A 17596-nucleotide genomic window follows, 5' to 3' on the forward strand; every position below is an offset into this window, starting at 1 on the left:
TCTCCTAAAGGATTATTTCCCAGCGCAGTTTTAGTGGGTGAACTCTTATCAGAATTACATGTCACAAAATTATGTACCATTTATGGCAGATGGGATAGAATACATATGTGACCCATTTTCCAGGAATCCCATGGTCACTGTTACAAATAAAAAGAATAATGTAAGTGAATTTCAAATACTATTCAAATGTTTTGTGTATCCTTTTCCTCTCAAGAAATACGAAGTTATTCACAAATTGTAAGGAAATGTATTCTAGAATTTACAGGGGGAATACAAAAGCAGTGAATCAGGAATGGATATAATTATTTTGGGCCTTTCCAGAAAAACTAATTTTCACATAAATTATTTGAATTTTTAGAGGAAAGTATTTTAATATTTGCTTTCATTTTTGTTGTTCCTAAGGAGAATTTGCTTTAGAAACTAACATATTCCTAAGGTATATTCTTCCATTTTTACCAAATATCCAGATAGAAATTAACTAGTTTAGATGCCCGACAGAAATTTCATTTGAAATTTTAATCTTTCAATAGCTACTTATGTAATTAGACTAAAGTTTAAATTCCTCACTGTGGCTTAAATTAGTGCTTCTCAACCTGGGTTTCAGGTCATAATTACATGGAAGGCTTTAAAGAATACTGGTCTCTGGCCTCTACTTCATGATTCTGATTTAATTGGCCTGGGATGTGGCCTGGGAATCTGAATTTTTAAAAACATGGTAGGTGATTCTAATGTGCAGCACAATTTAAGAACTATGGACTCAAAAGATCCACATCATCCAGTCACTGTCTAATTATTTGACCTCATTGTGTGAAGACTCTTCCTCCTCCCTACCCTTTTTTAAATCACTTGAATAGTAAGAATTGTTCTTACACAAGGATCTTGCCATTAGCAATTTCTTCTTCCTGGAATGCTCTTCCTACACATCTCTACATGGCTGTGTCCTTCTCATCATTCAGGCCTCAGCTCCAAGGGCTCTCTTCAGGCAAGGCTTTTCTTAATCCTCCTGTCTAAGTCTTCCTTTCCCCAGCATTATCACATTATTCTGTTTTACTTTAATTATTGATTTTTTTTTTTTGTTATAAGATGTCACCATATTCATTGTTTCCCCTACCTATCACCACTACAGTATGAAGTCCATGTGGGCATGCCTAGCAAGTTGGGTTCACCATCCTATTTTCAGCACTTAAAACCAAGCCTCTTATATAGCAGTTGCTCAATAAATATATTTTTAGTAAATGAATAACAATGTTTATTAAAAAAGTAATTGCAGGAATACACATTATTATATCTTTTGCCGTTCCCCTCCCCCAATAACACAACCCAAAACAAAACATGAGGTCACATGTTAAATATTACAATAACTCATAGGATGAAATGAGTGAAAATAGGCACAAAGGAAGTAAACCTAGAAATGTGGCAGCCCCAGTGCTGAAAATGTAAGGGTAAGCCTGGACTAGTTACCGCCAGTTGAGGCTCTCACTCCACAGCCGTACTTCAGATCTTATCATCATTCTAAAGTGCCAAACATTTGAAATTTTCATATACTTTCTGGTTGACTTCTATTTTAAGAAATCAAACATCACTTCCTTCTCAAAAAAGCTGTCCCTGAGCTCTGTCTCCAGGAAGAGTTAGGTTTTAATGTGCTCTACTTACTTGTATCACGGCCATTGCTGTACTGTATTATAATGATCTGTTCACCGGTATTCTGTTATCTTCACCAGCCTCCAGCCTCCCTAGGAAGAAGAATTGTGTCTATAGTGTCAAATCCATAACAAGTACTCAGCAAGTGTTTTCTTGAATCAGAGCCTAAATAAATATGAAATATTCCACAAGAAGTGTTACAACTGCTAATTAAAATTATAAAATGGATTTATCAGGAATATAAGTAGTTGAATAGAATAGAGCAATAGATAATAGAATAGAACAATAAATAAGCAACTGTGGGTATGATGTTATGCACACTAAGGACATAGGAAAATGTTGGTGCCATTAAGTCTGAGTGCTAGTTTCTGACTAATATGTGAGTTGTCACCTGAGCAAGATTTTCATCACTCACTTGGGATTTTTGTACATTATTTACCTTTTTTTATAAAGTTCTTTTCAATAGCTGCTATATAGATGGATGCATTTTTTGGTATCACTTGATATGCATGTTAACATTAGCCTTTAATTAGTATTGGTTGCCAGTAAACCCAGTGACAACTTTCATCAAAGTATTGTGAACTTTGTTGTTCTGCGCAAAAGAAAATGCAGCAATCTTTGGGCATATAAATAATTAAAATTCTCTCTGTAGAGACCCTGTTAATTTCATGGGTACTAATTTTAGCACTTAAGTACTACTTAGGACCTCTCTTTCTGATTAAATTCTGCTTCAAAATCTCTACAGTACTACTCTGTATAATTTTACCTGAAAGCTAGATTTGTAAGTCTTTCAAAAGGATGATCATGCAGTTGAACATATTTTTGTTAATGTTATGAATTATTTATTGCCTCATTTTCTGTCACAAAGATTATAAAACAGAGAAAGAAGAGTGGATACACAGGACAGATATACTGGTCAGGTCTTCCCCCCCGACCCTACGCGCCCCCCTTCCCTTGCCCTTCTTACCAATCATCCTGAAATGCACAGCGTTATCCCTGCTTTACTGCTGGCAGCCTGGAAATAATGGTACATGTTTGTCCCTTCTGTTTTTAGGAGAAAGTGCTACCAGTGCAAATTGAGCAATTGTCACATTTTGAAAAGGAGACAATAAGCAAAGAACAAGGAGTCTTAATACCAGAGTCCCAGCACACAAAGAAATTCTCCCTTTTTAAATTTAAACCTGCATTCCCACATAGTTGGAGCTAGTATTGTACCAGCTGAAATGTTTTTCCATAAAAATAACAGTTTAAAGAAGATCATTCTATGACGAGACACAGAAGTGTCAAACTGCTACATCTGTCATTTCCAGTGAAGATATAGTTTGGTAAGGTAGGAGAGTTTAATGTGGGATTTGTGTTGTGGGCAAAGGGGAAATGAAACCAAAAGGGTAGAGCCAGGTCAAGATGGCAGAAAGGCCTGTATTTTGTGCAGCGAGTTTGAATCCTCTGTGTTGGCAGGAGGTGGTGTAGAAAAAAACATTTTTTTAAGTGTAGTAGCAGTGTAGAAGATTGGTGGAGGAGAAAGGAAGGTGATGAGAAGAGATGAGATTGTGATTATTTCAGTATTTAAGATTATGTAAAGCTAAACCTGAATTTTGATAAGACTAGACGGAAGGGAAAAGAAAGGGGACTAACTCGAGAGATATTTCAAAGATAGACTCGAGTATATAACTAATTGGAAATAGAAGAGAGCAGAAATGGAACACTGAAATTTTTAGTTTGGATGACTAAGTAACAGAACTGTCATTACCCAAGTAGTGTGTGCGTGTGCGTGTGCGTGTGCGTGTGCATGTGCAGTACCATTATCAACAAAAATATATGCTCCATATTGGAAGACCAGTCTGTCCCCTAGAAATTACTATTTTTTTCTACTGGAAAATAATTTCTACTGAGGTACAGTCCCTCTGGTGTTCTTGAAAATCGTAGTAGTGAGAGCCAAGGATTTAATGTGAAAAGACCTGAATTCAGTTTCTGTCTGTTTCTTTCAAACTTGGACACATTGTGCTGTTCTCTTACTTGCTCTGAAGTTCAGTTTCTTCCTATGTAAAGTATGAGTACTTTCCCATTGGCTTGTCCTGATGATCAAATGAGGGATCACATGAAAGAACGCTTCTTAAAAATATTAAGTGCTATATAAATGTGAGCTGTTAGATTTGTACATACCATTAAGAGTTAGACAATGAGTGGTTTTACCCCATCAACAGGGAACCCTTGACCCTGAGGACATGTTTTGAGGTTCCTGTACTTCTAAAGTATTCTTTCATAGTCTCTACTGGTGTTATTTAAGCATAAAGTATGAGTAGCAGTTTGTATATGCTTTTGCAAACACAAATATATATACAAAACACTTAATTTTGATTTAGTGGTTCAATATAAATTGTTTCCAAAATAAAACAAAAATGTAAGCAGTTGATTACTGAATTGAGATGCTGTTTGTTAACATTATTTCATCTTTTTATTGGGTCCTGAAAAAATGTATGTGTATGCTTTCTTCTTACCTTTTCTACTTTTACCATTCATCTATCCTCAGCCTCCCTCTAGCTCTGTTCTTGGTCAGTGTAGGCTGGATACCAGAATGAAATGAATTAGAGGAAAGGAAAAAAAGCCTCAGAGTGCACTCTTATGCAGTTTCCAACTGCTCCAAAGTAGTCTAATGAAATTAAAGCTTACAAAAAATAGAAAGATTGCTCCAGTCCATCTCAAAGTATGATTTAATTTACTTGTGCAAATATATTGTACCTGAAAATATTCAAATCCACCAAATTACAGAAAAGATTTTTTTCATTTTTAGTCTTTTTCTGTATTACTCCTTAGCTACTTTTAACACCACATTTCAAGAAAATTTCAGGTCCTGTCAAGCAGACAGCCAATAGAAATATTTTACATGTGAACCAAAAGAGAGCAATGGATAGCTCGCTTATTTCTGGTTAAAATTTGCCTTATTCTTTTCTTCTTCTTTTTGAAGTATGTTTTGATTGGAAAAAGTGGCACTAAAGTGAATAATTATATTCCTCAGCTTTACAATTTAAATCCTCTGCATAAAAACAGATTCATCATAGAGCAGTAAAATAAACCAGTGTTGTTTTTATTTCATCTTATGAATGATCAGACTTAATGTACATTCCTATTTTCACGGCCTGTTAAATTTAATCATTCAGTGATATTTTTATGAGCTACTGCCTTATGATTAATGAATAGTAAAAAAGCTCAGCTTAAATGTGGTAGACAAGTATTTCCCTCCTCCATCGAGTTGGTTTTTCCTGAATACTTCCTGGCTGGGATGTCTCCCTTTCCATCCTAAGGAATGTATGGTGTAGCTTTTAGGAGGGAATCCTCCAATCTTTTCTGCTCTCCTTTCTACTGACATAAGTCCCTCTGCTGTGGGAGATTTCAGGACCACTGTCATGACCCCTCCGGCCTTAGAGAGAACACCTATTAACTTTCTCAAGATTCCAAGTCCACTGTCCAACAAAATATACTGTAATTTTTTTTGCTAGAAGTAAATATTCCATTAAATTAATGTCACATAGCTAATCTTAGGTATCGGTATAAATGGAAAGATTCTTGAATTAGTTGCTCTTCAAAAAATAGCACATTGAGATTATATTTCATCTTTTCATCTTTTGATGAAAATCATTTTATCTTTGTGATAAAAAAAGCTATTCAGAAATTAATAGAATTAAAAATTTTCATCATCATAAAGATTCTTATTGTCACATAGACCTAATCTAATTTCCATTTTGGAGTGGTGGGAGAAAAATTTAAATTAGGATCAATTCCTTCATTTTAGGAAATGGATATTCAAGACATTTTTTTAAAAGTAGGGAACGCTTGAAGTTATATTGCAAATCAATAGATATTTTGTTTAAAAAAACTTTTGATATGGTTTTTAGTATTATATAAATATATGTGTGGTTTTGAGAGGAAAACGAATGGAAATACCGATACATAGCTAGGGACACGTATATTATTATTAAGCATGAAGAGGCATTAGTATAGCTTTAATATAAGTCCAGTTAGCAATAGCTATCAGGTAAAAATAACTTGATATTCCTGATGCTTTTCCCTCTTTATTATTGCCTTATTTTATTAAACATAATTGAGCCTTATTATTGATTCTGGTTATATGAATTTCAGAAGAATTTCTATTTAGAAATGATAAAATGTTTAGTTTAGTTTGGTGTTGGTTGGTGTAACGTCAAATGGAAGTTAAAAAGGACATACATTCTTTGCTATGGTTCTCTTTACTATTTTTCTTCTTTTCAATTTATATACAACATTGTTCTAGTTGAAAAGAACAAATGACCTATTTATTAATTGTGCAGTCAGTACTTCTCAACCTAATCATGGATAAGTGCTTACAATAAACTGGCAGCAGTAAAGGTTAGTAGACTTATGCATGATTTTCCTGTGGGGTCCTGGGAGCCCAAAGTATTTATTACTTGAGAACAAAGAACCTTAGAGTTAAAGGCAAGTGACTCTGTATTTGATATGACTAATAGTAGCCTACAGAGGAAAAACAAGGAGAAAATAGTCCGTAGTTTGCTTCTAACTAAGCACATTGTAGAGTCAATTTTCTTTCTCCTCAGTCATTTACACTGAAAGTTACATATTCCCTCAGGTCTTTTTGAAAAATGACAAGTTTGGATTACTAATATTTTTCTTGTACCCATTTACCCCTGAAGAGGGTCTCATTATTTACAGTGTTGGATAAATTTGTAGTATTCATATCTGATTAAGTTTGTCAACAATGTATTTTAAAATCATTTACTACTTAATCATTTATGTTTGCTTTTTTCACCTTAACTTCAAGAAAGCATTAAATTAAAGCATTAGTGTAACCGAATTACAATTTCAGTTTTCTAATATTGATCTGATAGAGTACTTCATTATTACCAAACTAAGAACACTAATATAAGTATTTATCATAATACTGAATAGAAGATTAGTACATTTTCTTTGTAATTGCATTTTTTAAAAGTTTCTTCAAAAGTTTACTTTTCTGTTGAAGCTGTAAGAGAATTCAAATTGTTAGTTTAAAAAAAGTATACCAATAAATCAAGTATTTCTAATTTCTAATCTTTCATTTGGTTATTTGTTTATTCGTTTATTCAGCTAACAAGTGGCTGGCTATGTCTATGCCAGGTACAACAAGGTGGGCCCTTGAAAATATGTTTTGAGCATTATTTGGTTCTAGGGTTTTCTGAAATTATATTTACTGTGAATAAAGAATAAGTAGCCCAAAGGCCAATAAGCACATGAAAAGATGCTCAACATTGTTAGTCATTAAAAATACAAATTAAAACCATAATGAGATTCTACTTTATATTCACAAGTATTGCTGTAATAAAAAAGGCAGATTATTGCAGGTGCCTGTGGAGAAATTGGAACCCTCATACATTGCTGGTAGGGATATAGAATGGTACAGTTTCACAGTTCTTTAAAATTTTAAACATAAAATTACTGCATTACTTAGCAATTTCACTCCTAAGTATTTATATAAGAGTAATGAAAACATGTTTATGCAAAAACTTGTACAAGAGAGTTTATAGCATCATTATTCATAATAGTTCAAAAGTAGAAACAACCCAAATATCCATCAGCTGATGAATGGTTAAGTAAAATGTGGTATATCTATATAATAAAATAATATCCAATGATAAAAAGAAATGGAGTACTGATACCCAGGGATACAGATACTAATATTAAACTTACTTTATTGATGAAGAAACTCAGATTATATGATTTATGTAACTTGACAGATGAAAACTCAAGTTGGCTTGACTTCAAACGCTTCACCCCTACACAGTAATGAGTTGTTTTGTTTGCTTGTTGTTTTAAATTGTTACCTTATCTTTCTTTCTCTTTTCTTCATGGCCAAAGTTTGAGAAAGATTTATTCCATATCTCACTTCACTTGCTTACCTTTCACCTCCAATGGAAACAACTCAGTCACCAATGCTCTCTTTTTTAATACCTGTTTTGCTGAAATGTAATTTGTATACCATAAAATTCATGTTTTTAATATGTACAATTCGAGGGTATTTAGTATCACAGTACTTTCTGAATGTTGTGTGTAATGGGCTCTTTTTAATTTCTTTTGGTCTTTCCATGGCATTTGACATTGTTGACCACTCCCTCCTGAATATGACACCCTCATTCACTCCTTTTCTCATTTTCTCAGTCCTTCTTCTACTTGCATTTATAGTCGTTTTACAGTCTTTGTGGGCTTCTCTTCCTTGACCCACACTTAAATGTTGGGCTTGGGTTACTTCTTGTTATACATGCTGTCACCGAGGGACCTCATGGATCCAGGAACCACCTGTATTGTTATATGGCTCACAGTCTCCAAGTTATATAGCACATGTTTATTGTGCCTTTATTATCTGCAAGACTCACTTTAGGCACATAAAATCTATGCTATCATTGAATTTACATTCTATTGGGAGAGATAAACAATTACAACCAAATAAAGAGGTTTATAATTTTAAATAGTATGGTAATGGTAGGCTTCACTGAGGCGCCATTTCAACAGGGACTTGCAGGAGGCGAGGGAGTTAGCCATGTAGCTGTCTGCAAGAGAACATATTAGAGCATGAGCAACGAAATGAAGGACACTAGGGGCAAACCTGTCTCAAACATTTAGAGAACAATAGGAGGTCAAGTTGGCTGGAGGGCTGTAGTCGATGGGGTCAGAGACATAATAAGGAGGCAGATCAAGCAGGGCTTTGTGGATCGCTATGGAAGTCAAGCCTTTACTCTGAACAAAATGGGGGTGAAGGCAGGGTTTAGAGTAGAAGGTGAATATTATGTGTGATTTTTTTAAGTGACTACTTTGGTTTCTGTGTTGAAAATAGAGTATATAGTGAAAAGATTTCAAGCCCCAAAACAAGAATATAAGACTACTGAGTTGATAACAGTCTTCATCTCTCTCATATTATAGATCAGTGTATTTAAATGCTTTATGAACATATTTAGAGATATAACACAGATACCTCTAGTTCATCACATTCAAAGACTAAATTCATCTTATTTTCATTGCTTCCTGTTCTAAGTCATTCCTTCTTTCTGTAATCTCTGCCTTGGCAAAGAACCAGCTGTCTGAAGGAGGAGCCACCTTTGAATTCTTAAAGACTCAATTTTTTTTTTAGAACAGTTTAGGGTTCACAGTGAAATTCAAAGGAAAGTAGAGAGATTTCCCATATATCCTCTGTCCTCACACGTATGACCTTCTTTATTAACAGTGTTCCCCACCAGAGTAGTACATTTATTATAAATGATGAGCCTGCATTTTCACATCATTATCACCCAAAGTTCATAGTTTAGGGTTCACTCTTTATGGTATACATTCTGTGCATTTGAACACATGTATAGTGATATGTATCCATTATTATAATGTCATACAGAATATTTCACCAGTATTTTTGGTGTTGCCCTAAAAATCCTCCGTGCTCTGCCTATTTATCCCTCCCTGCTCCAACCCCCACAAATATTGATCTTTTTACCACCTCTGTAGTTTGCCTTTTCCAGGATGTCAAATAGGTGAGATTATGTAGTATGTAGTCTTTTCAGATTTCTTTTTTCACTTAGTAATATGCATTTAAGATTCCTCTATGCTTTCATAGCCTGATAGCTCATTTCTTCTTAGTGCTGAATAATGTTCTATCATTTGGATGAATGACAGTTTACTTACCTACTGAAAGGCATGTTGTTGGTTGCTTCCAAGTTTTGGCAATTATGAATAAAACTGATATAAAACATTCATGTGTATGTTTTTGCACGGACATGAAAAGTTTTCAACTTTTTTTGGTAAATATCAAGAAACATGATTGCTGGATCACATGGTAAGAATATGTTTAATTTTTAAGAAACTGCTAAACTGTCTTCTAGAGTGGCTGTACCATTTGCATTCCCACCAGCGATGAATGAAGGGTCCTATTTTTCTGCATTCTCACCGGCATTTGGTATTTCCAGATTTTGGTCATTCCAATTGGTGTGTAATGGTATCTCATTATTGTTTTAATTTGCATTTCTCTGATGAGAAATGTGATGTGCAGTATCTTTTTATATGTTTATTTGCAATCTGTATCTCTGGTGAGGTGTCTGTTAAGATCTTTGGAACATTTAAAAACTTGGTTTGTTTTCATACTGTTGAGTTTTAGTATAACACTCCTTTATCAGATAAATCTTTTGCATATATTTTCTCCCAGTCTGTGGCTTGTCTTTTCATTCTCTTGACATTGTTTTCTGCAGAGCAGGAGTTTTTAATTTTAATGAAATCCAGCTTAACAATTATTTCTTTCATGGATTGTGCCTTTGGTGTTGTAGCTAAGAAGTCATTGCCATACCCAAGGTCATCTAGGTTTTCTCCTATGTTACCTTCTAGGAGTTTTATAGTTTTGCATTTTACATTTAGGTCTGCTATCTTTTTTGTGATAATTTTTGTGAAGGACATAAGATCTTTCTCTTGATTCATTATTTTGTATATGGATAGCCAGTTGTCCCAGAACCATTGTTGTAAAGATTATCTTTGTTCCATTATGTTGCCTTTGTTCCTTTGTCAAAGATCAGTTGACTGTATTTATGTTAATCTGCTTCTAGGCTCTATAACTCTTCCATTCATCTATTTGTCTATTCTTTCTTTGATACCACACTATCTTAATTACTGTAGCTGTATAATGAGTCTTGATGTCGGGTAGTGTCAGTCCTTCATCTTTGTGCTTCTCCTTCAATATTGTGTTGGCTATTCTGGGTTATTTTGTCTCTTTCTGTAAACTTTAGGTTTGTCCATATACACAAAATAACTTCCTGGGACATGATTGGGATTGCATTGAATCTATAGATAAAGTTGGGAAGAACTCACACTTTGACAGTATTTAGTCTTCACATCGGTGACTCATGCATTCATGTGTTCCTTTCCCTTCATTCATATTGAAGGTAAAACTCTTTAAGTTCTTCTTAATATGGCATACTAGTTATTTTAATCTTGTCTACTGGTTTCCACTGATTAATTCGTTAGTCTCTTCTTTTTGCTACCCTTTTATACTCAAGATTAAAATTATTGCAGTTCCTCAAAATGCAGGATAAGACTCATTCTTTTCTGTCCTCATGAGGGCACTGCTGAATCCACTTCCTTGCCTGATGTGGGCAGCCTCTATATCTTATTTAAATGACTAAAAAAGAGGCAGCATGTGGTACTCTAATCCAGTCAGATTTCGGCTGAAATTCAAATCAACTATTTATTAGTTACATAATTTCAGACAAACTACTTCATAACTCTTAGCCTCATTTTCTTTATCTTAAAAAATGACAAAAGCATACCCATTGGCCAGGGTTGTTTTTAGTGTTGGAGATGATATTTCTAAAGCCCGTAGTAGGTGATAGTTGCTCAATAAATAATAATAATACTCTTTGTAGAAACATGCTTCAGAAAGACAAGAGGAAACTTATCTAAAGTTCATGTTTTTTATCAGGGCTCTCTCTTTGTGTTGTAGAGTTCTAGGGCTTTTGCTAAATGCATAATGTCATGTATCTACCTTTGCAGTATCATACGGTATAGTTTCACTGCCCTAAAATCTTAGAAGTAGAAAGGTGATGAAAAGTTTTATATACCAGGTTAAAAACTTGGGTTTTATACAGTAGACTAGCAATATTCAGCTATTTTGTTCACAGACCCTCAAAGAATTTTGAAAAACTATGTAACCACTCACACATTACCAAGTTAACATCTACATTTTTTCACCTGTGGTAAAATATGTACTTGCAAAGAATTTAATTTCCACCCTGTTGGAAATATTGACATTTTAAAATAAAACTTATGTCAGCTATTTTAAGAATACTCATTGGAATCTAAATCCACAGCAATTTAATAAAACTCTTATCCATCTAAATAATAATGAATAGACTCTTCTGTTAAAACCTGAAAATTTTGCATTACTATTTTATTTTTTTGACCTTTATTTTCATCTCACTTCCTCATAGAATTTTTATGCAGTATATTTTATAGTTAAAAGTCTTTAACTGTTTACCTTATACTTCTCTGCAACAGAAATTTAAGCATTAATTGAAATTTTAAAATTCTTAAATTTTCTATGACACCAGGGCAATAGTAAGGTTTGGGATATACGAGAGTGTGCCTTTCTTTTGTAAAGTAAGAGGAAGATTCTTGTGAATAAAGCATTGCTTTTAGTCAGATCTACATTAATAAAGAATTTATGTAGATGAGAATTTGGACATTGACTCCATTAAAACTATCCATTCAATTGATAACTAAAAGAAACCAGTCTGAAAAGGTTATATAATGTGTGATTCCAACTACATGGCTTTCTGAGCAAGGTACAATTGTAGAGAGAGTAAAAAGGTCAGTGATTGCCAGGGTTTGGGTGGGGGAGGATGAGTAAGTGAAGCACATTCTTTAAAAAAAAATTTTAAAACTCTTTCCTGCATCACATTCTATGCTCCAACAAGAACTGCTTAAGTTTTATATATGCCTCTTTGTCTTTATTGTCTTTCCCTTCTGTGCCTTACTGCCTTCTATTCATTTTGTAAGATGCAGAAGTCTCTCATACCTTCACTTCTTATTGGCTCAGATGCCCATGTTCCATGCTCTTTTGCTACCCTCTTATAGAGTCTTCATCATCACACTAATGCACTGTTTTTTAATTAGCTTTTTACCCCTCTGAAATTGTGCTATAAAATTTCAGAGAGTAGAAATTATGTTTTATCTTTGTATCTTTAGCACCTTGCTATATACCACTCCTGGCAATATGTTAATTTATTGGGCAAATATTAATTATTGAATGAAATAAGACAAGGTGATTTTACTTGTTAGAAAGTTAATTCTTGAGCATAACTTTTTTGAGGGTCAGTTAAATTGTAAAAGGCTAATTTTGTTTTATGCTAGTTATTTTTCTGGCTTACTGGTAAGATTCACAGTAAGATTTCACATGAAGATAGGATTTTGAAACTAAAAATGAATTTGAGAACCATTCTTGTAATAGAAGGAGTAAGCACTCTGAGAGCAATTAGGCAAGGACTCTAGTTTTGGCTCTGTTGCAGACTTTCCATGTGACCATTGGTAAACTGGGGGTACATCTTCTTATCTGTAAAATGAGTTCGTGACCAGATTATTTCTAGTTTCCTTTACCATTGGTTTAATCAATAGAGGAAATTTTAATAAAGCAAATATAGGATTATTCTTGGCAGGAAGAGTAAAAAATATGAACTTGATTTATTTTCTAATTATCGATACCATGGACACTGTATGCGATGTATGTATGTAATGATAACCTTGTTCATATCACCTACAAACTATATAGCATCATGGCTTAGATTTTATTCTTAATCTAAAAATATAAAATAATTGACATTTTTATGATTGAAAATCTAATAGTAGTTAATATGTTGATTCATGTAATTTTTAGATATTTTATGTTTTCACCAAGTAAATAATTTAATTTGATTAATATTATAGTTTCTAATGCATTTCTATCATTCTGAAAATGAATTTATGTTGAAACGTCTCTTTTTCGCCAGTTCCTCAGTCACAGCAGCCTTATTCAATGAGAGGCAGTATTAGAAACAATTACAAAAATGTTTTTCCACATCTTTTGGCCAATCATAGTATATAGTAGTGATTCAGTTTCATAGAGCTTGATCGAATGATATTTAGGCATGACTTTTATAAAGCGTTTGAGATTATGTTGTTTGGCCAAAACAAAGGCAGTGTTTCCTTTCTTGTCTTCTACTTCACCCAGCCCCCCTTCTTTCCACCTGCTTGAGGAAAACTGTATTTCTTCAGACAAACCTCATAATTGCCCTTCTGTGCCTGATTTGGGCCTCAGGAAAGGCCCATAGCATCTGTAAAGCTGGCAGCAAAATGGTATTTCCAGGCAGGCACAGGGTTGCTGGGTAGTGAGCCAATCCACAGCTTTGTCTGAGCAGCTGAGAACTTTGCCGGAGTATTACCACGGTGTTCAGTAACACAGACCTGTGCCATGAGCAAGTAAAGCCCTGAGCAAGTGTCAGGGTCAATATTTATAGACCACTACGTAGCTTGCCTTGCAGAGAGAGAAAACGAGAGAGAAACACGCACACAGAGGGCAAGGAAAAAAAAGACTGCAGCAGAGGGGAACTTTAATTTACAATTTTTTTTTCTTTAAAAAAATTCTTTTTAACTGTCAGGTTCAAACTTCTGCTGAATCATAACCATTTGCTGCTGAGCTATGACAAGAGAGGAAACAAAAAGTTAGACGAGCAAGCCTGCCATAAGTGAGGAGGTAAGTAATTAGCCAGTTCAGTCTCACTTTTACTCATAAACTCCATCTCCCTGTTGGCTGCTCTGCATCAGTAAGCACAGGGCTGTGTGGCATGTTAAAACTAATAAGGAGGGGCTGCCTGCTGTTTATGAATGTTCTTGGTGGCAGTGTAGTTTTGTGTGCTGTTCTGAAAATTGCTCTGTACATTCATAATACAGTTAAATACTGTGGGCAGTGGGAATGACTCTCAACATGATTTCATGTTGTGTCCTATCAGCAAGTTTCTGTTTCTTCATTCTGTCAAAGTTGAAGTCTTCTTATAGGCAAATTCCTTTAGTATCAGTGTTAAAACAGGAAGTTTTATAAGTTTATAGTAGTCTAGAAATGGAATTCAGATGAACATGTGAAGATACAGTAGACCTTGTCAAAATGTGCAATCAACATGGGGTCTTTTTTTTTTTAAAGCCAATGTCCATTTGACAGTGCACTAATGTGAAATAATGACTAATTTTGGGACTGGAGAGAACCAGGAGTGATAAAAAGTAGGAATAGTCTTAATCCAACGTGCAAAAGGCTCAGCCTTTAGGAGAGTTTCTCAGCTTGTCCCAGTGATTTGTGAGATTGGTGCCTTTAAAATGTGATTCTCTACTAAAGACATTAAATTAACATCTCTTGCTGCACATTAGTAGTTTGTTTTTTCCTTTATCACGTCTAGCACTTTTACACATTACTTGGTATGTTCGTAGTGCTGTACTGTGTTCGTTTATCATCACTGTATTGTGTGTCCCAGATTAAGAATAAAAGCAATGGTGCTGAAGGGGACAGAAAAATTCTTATCTATTATTTTCTGATTTAGGAAACTTATGAAATGTTTTTTATATCTATTACATGTAGCTTGAAAAGCAAATATGTTGATATTGGTATAACATTATTCAAAACTTATGCACTAGACACAGTGAAAGTTTTCCAGTTGTTTTTTTTTTTAATTGTGGAAGATAAAAATTAGCATGATATTTAAAATCTTCAGGTTAGGTTACTATTAGATTGTAGTTGATTATAGTTTCAAAGGTTTTTTGTACTATATATTTAAGGTAAAAACAAAAATAATGTTAAGGTTGCTAAACTGTAGGCCAACAGAAATACAAGGAAATACTAATTCTCTGGCACAGTTTTGTGTTGGGGTTAATATGTAGGACCCAGCTCATTCTAAAATGAGATAAACCACATCTAAAACAGCAGATGGAGAGGTCTAAATGTAAAGTAAACATCTTAAAATGAGGTCGATCGTTGTAGGCTCTCACTTTTTAAAAATTATATGTAACTTTTAAAATAATGTAAAATATTTTAAAATCAGTTTTATTCAGAAATGCTTTAAGGCTAATCTACCTAAATTTAAACTATATTTTTACATTTATTTAATGCTTGTTTTAGTCTCTGAATCACGCATTTTTTATACTTTTTCTAGCTCTGCCTACCAGTTAATTAATGAGTTTGATTTAGGTTTTTGACAACAAATTGGTTTATTGTGAAATGCGACCATGATTGATCTAGAACGCCATTTCTCAATTAAACTTTTCTTTGCTACTGCCTCTGGGAAATCTCATGATCAAGATTTTGATTTTAGTTCTTTACTCAATATCTTTTATTTATTTACTTTATATATGGCATAAATATATGATATTGCTTTCTTACGCCTTTTTTATTGGTTTTATTTTTTTTCCTTCTGGTATCTTGTTTCTGCAATACTCTATGCAAATTTGGGACAGAAAACAGGCCAAATAAAATTATTACAATAAAAAGAAACTAAAGAGAGCTGTCCCTCTAATCAAGAGAAGAAATAGAAAATTGTGATATTGGTTGACAGTGTCTAAAATGGGATGTATTTTGGCTGAAGGCCAGTTGAGCATTTTAAAACTTGAAATGTTGTCTTAATATTAATTTTGGCTTTAATATCAATCTGATATTGGTTATTTATCATATTTGTAAATCATATTTTATATGTAAGTATATTTTAAAAATAAATATAACACCTTATGTATCATGTGTTTCACTATCTATTGAAGGAAGGTTAGTGAATTTAGCTTGAAGTATTAGTATTAACCTTCTGATGGATCTCACTACCCCTAGTTCTATTTGCTTGACAACCAGTCCTTCACTATACTACCCTTAGAGGGATCAATCTGCACTCCCAGGAGCACTTCACTTTCCTGTTAAAAACATTCCCATCCCTTGCTGTCTATTGCTTGTAGATAAAGGTCAGTCTTTATGGTATACTAAGCCTCTTCTCGATCTACTTTTGTTCTATATTCACTTTTTGCTATTTCTTCTGGGCTGTTTTCCACATCTCTCTTACCCACCCACGAGAGTATTTTCCTTTCTTCTGTTTTATGCACCAGCAATATGGAACATCTTGTATTTCTCAAAACAATCCATATTGCCTTACTCCTTTCTGGAATTGTTTATGTTACTCCCTCAATCTTGGAAACCCTCTTCCTGGTCCTTGTATTTCAGCCTCAATGAAGGCATTTCTCCCCTGGATGCCTGCTGGTCCAATATCAGCCTCTGTGGTGGCCTCCTGTATAGACTTCTGTTGCAGTACTTGGCAAAGTCTGGTGATATGTTTTGTGCTTCTTTTTCCACATGAGAATGTTAGCTACTTGTAGCTAGGTTAAAAAAAATTTTTTTCTTTTAGTATTCCTCCAAGACCTAGCACACAGGTATTCAAGAACTTGGACTAAAGAAAAACTTTATCATATTTATCTTAAACCCACTTTTCCGTATAGATTTTTTTTTATTTTAATAAGTTTTAAAACTTTGATTAATTAGATTAAAGGAAAGCCCTTCAAATAATGGTAAATGCTTTTAAAACAATAGCAATACTTTAAAAAAAAAATTATTTTGTTTCTCTTCCTACCATCAATCACAGTAATGTGTGTATGAGTTCATTCATGCACTCAGAAAGTTATTTGAATAACAAAAGTTCAAACTTATATTAGTTAGCACATAAAATTCAGGTTATACAGCCCGCGAATATTTTTATATTAACTTGACAGCATCTATCAAAAAAATCTGCTATTTGCTGCTTCCGTATGGACTGCTGTGATAAGTTAAATGATGCCCCACCCCAGCAAACTGAAGACAGTTTTACACCTTCCAAAGGCCCAGGAAGAATTTCAAGAGAGAGTAGGGCCATCATCATGTATCCTACAGAATTACACGGTAGAAAGGCCCCCATCATTACCTATAAAAGTATGCCACTTAATTTTACTGTCTATTATATAGTTGAAGGTTTTAAAGAAATAACAGAAAATCATGGCTTAAACATTCTTAAACCTGAAAGGGATATTCCATTTCAGTCAGAAGAATTTGTTCCTCAAAATAGAAATGTTGAAAGAAAAGGATGTCAATGTCTAAAAAAGTAGTTGAGAAATAGCAGCTGTTTCTTTTAGTTCTGATAGTCAATAAAGTAAAATTTATTTTGTTTTTATTTTACTTCTCTACCATACATAAATATGTTGAATGTGAAGCATTTTGTAAATCAGTAACAGTTGTAAAGCTTCATGCACAATTGAGAGTAATTCACAACTTTTATTTTGATTATTTTTACTTCTTACTGTATGCTACCAGAAGTTTCTACTCTGTTGAAGCCTTATAAACCTCTTCCAGACATTGACTATGACTCATGTTTGTTTAACCTTG

The 17596-nt window shown here is 33.8% G+C and overlaps 1 protein-coding gene across 11 annotated transcripts in view; it reads left to right on the forward strand.

Moving 5' to 3' along the window:
- Nucleotides 1–17596, forward strand: part of BMPR1B (bone morphogenetic protein receptor type 1B) — a 247075-nt gene that overhangs the window by 84711 nt on the left and 144768 nt on the right. For 7 of the 11 annotated variants that reach the window (XM_025046011.1, XM_015588490.2, XM_015588488.2 and 4 more), the window contains one exon: nt 13824–13918. The exons of the other annotated variants lie outside the window; for them this stretch is intronic. The gene's annotated coding sequence lies outside the window, so the exon portion shown is untranslated. The remainder of the gene's footprint in view (nt 1–13823; nt 13919–17596) is intronic. 11 annotated transcript variants of the gene reach the window in all.

The sequence above is a fragment of the Pteropus alecto genome, unplaced genomic scaffold, assembly GCF_000325575.1.
Source record: "Pteropus alecto unplaced genomic scaffold, ASM32557v1 scaffold63, whole genome shotgun sequence".
NCBI lineage: Eukaryota > Metazoa > Chordata > Mammalia > Chiroptera > Pteropodidae > Pteropus > Pteropus alecto.